The sequence below is a fragment of the Hevea brasiliensis genome, chromosome 10 (genome assembly GCF_030052815.1).
Source record: "Hevea brasiliensis isolate MT/VB/25A 57/8 chromosome 10, ASM3005281v1, whole genome shotgun sequence".
Classification (NCBI taxonomy): domain Eukaryota; kingdom Viridiplantae; phylum Streptophyta; class Magnoliopsida; order Malpighiales; family Euphorbiaceae; genus Hevea; species Hevea brasiliensis.
The window spans coordinates 48797350-48800332 of NC_079502.1; positions in this window are offsets into that span (position 1 = coordinate 48797350).

A 2983-nucleotide genomic window follows, 5' to 3' on the forward strand; every position below is an offset into this window, starting at 1 on the left:
AACAAATTTAAAATTCAAACAACCTTAAAAAATCAGATTTGAATCATATTCAAACATTTTTTTAAAAAATCAGATTTGAATATTATTCAACCAACTTTAAAAAATTAGATTTAAATATGATTCAAACAACTTTAAAAATTCAGATTTGAATCACATTCAAACAACTTTTAAAATTTAGATTTGAATCACATTCAAACAATTTTTAAAATTCTGATTTGAATCATAATTTAATTGTGTGATTAAAACTACTAATTAAACACTTTAATAAGTCAAAGAATAGGCCTTAGATCATACAACAATTGTATAATTAAAAGCCAAACCTTGAACCACCCATGGAAGCCAAACCATGCGCACCATTGATGGTGTTTTTTAAAGCATGCCGCCAAACCTCCATTGCAACCAACAATAGATAAATCATCTCATGATAAAAACACACAATTAAATCATATAATCAACAATATAAATGACAAATATAGTGGCTCTGATACCAATTGAAGGAAGGGAAGCGTGAAAAACACAAGTTTATACCATTGAATTCAAAAATTTCATCTAGGGTCACATGCATCATGCAAGATTTATTTTTATCTATTTGATTTCAATGATAAACAACATATTAAAACTCTTTTAATATGTTTTTGGATCTGTATTTGCCATTTAAGATTTTTAAATTAATCAGATTAATTTTAGAACCCTAGATTAAATCAAGAACGATTACACTAACCTCTTGATGCACTGCAGCGTGTCTATGCCTTTGAGATTCATCTTTAGGACACCAGATGTTGTCCCACTAGCTTGTCCACACCAAGAACACCTATGGCAGCTCTTGAACAACTTCTAAAGCTTTTTCTATTAATTAGAAATTCAAGTTATGCCTTTTAAGAGATTAGAGATGTAAACATGACACTAGAAACAATTTCTAGTATTTTTAATTCAAGAGATTGATGGCTAATCTCTTTGAATTGATGAGAGATGAAGAGGAAGAGAGGGAGAGCTTCCAAATGGCGTGAAAAAGGAGGAGTGGCTGCTAGTTGTATTTTTCTTTTTCATAACAACAATTATATAGCAAGGTTAACGCATCAAACCCTTGCCACATGTCACCCTTTGATTAGCTCTAGGTTTAAGTGACACAATCACATTGTGCCCAGTGTCAAACCTATATTTAATCTTAATTTTAATCATCTTACATGATTAAAAAAAAATATTTGGCAAGCTTATGTGTAATTTCATGGTGCCACGTGTCACACTGCGAAATGACCACAATGCCCCTGTGTCTTAATTTTGAGTTCTCAACCCAAAATAATTATTTTTCTTCTTCTAATTAATTTATATCAAATATAAATTAATTAATTAATCTCTATTAATTAATTTCTCATTAATTAAATTCATATTTAAACACTTTAAATATAAATTTAACTTATATTATGCATCCAATAATCTAGATTTGGTTTCAAGTCATGCTAGGGACTTTGCAATCTAATTGCAAACCAAACCAATTTAATTAATCAATTAAACTCTTTAATTAATTAATTAAATCATATTTAATTAGGTGATAACTTGTGTATGTGTGTTACTTACTAGGCTCATCACTAATTGACAATGAGATATGATATCAACTCTTAATATCATTAGAACTCTTTCTTCTTTCTCTAAATCATTTTATGTTCCTCATAGACCATGGTTAACACGTAGCATAGCATGCCATGGACACCCAATTAGCAATAAGGTTTACCTTAAATGAACCTATAATCATATGTTACGATGCACTGGAATTTCTTTGTTACAAAATCCGAACTCAAGCTGGAGTCATGGTTTATGTCAAACTCCATTTGCTATGAATATTATGTTCTCTCTTAATTCCTGTTCTTGATTCAAAAGATTTTCTCATCAGAAACTCTTTTTTGAATAAATCTATCTGTCCTGGCTAGGAACTTGAAATATCAAGAACAATTAAATGAACATAGAATTTTATCTCTATTTACTTAGAGGAACAGATTCCGTCTTGATCAACACCTACCTCCATATATAACTAGTAGGAGCTAACACATGCCCATATACCCATACACAATACAAGTATGAAAGCAGTATCAAACTCAAACTATCTATATACAAGATAACTATGCTATCTCAGGCCTAAAGATTATATGCACTGATATGATTTATGACAAAACATTGACAAGATTAAACTCCATGTGCTTGTCATAAGTGTCACTGGTTCGACCTACTTATCATTTATAAGTACCTATCATGTTTGCCATATGGCATGAGACTTACCATTCCATCTTATTTATATCTCATATAAATTACTTGGGAACAAACATGCGTACAATCTTTCTGGATAAGTCATGTCCTTATTATGAAGTATCCTCGATTGTGAACTTATTTATGATACTTTGTATTAGAAATACTGTCACTCATATTCTTAACAACTTAAGAATAGAATTTCTAACAAAATATCAATGGACCTTTTCTATTACACAAAAATATATTATGTAAACGGAAAAGTGGAAAAGCCTTTTATTAATAAAAATATGTACAAGATACATGCTAAATGATATGCTCTAGGGCATACTACTAACAACCAAGCCAACATAAAGATGGCTCCATATGAGGCATTATATGGGAGGAGGTGTAGGACTGCCTTGTGTTGGACAGAATTGGGTGAAGATAAGATAGTGGGCCCAGATTTGGTAAGACAGACAGAGGAAAAGGTGAATCTTGATACACTTGTATTATATAGATGTTTTTAAGGACATTGGTATAATATTTCATAGCATTTAGAATAGTAATCTCATGCATAACCATTACTTTGATTAACTTCTGTAAATTCTATTGCCAAGCTCTAAATTTCATGTTTTCTGCATCATTTCAGGTATTTGGGTGAAGTTCCTGGGCATAGGAGTGCGAAAGGAAACTTAGAAAGGTTAAAGGATTGAGAAAAGCTACTGATACAAAGTACATGGGTTATGTAAGCAAAGCCACAGAC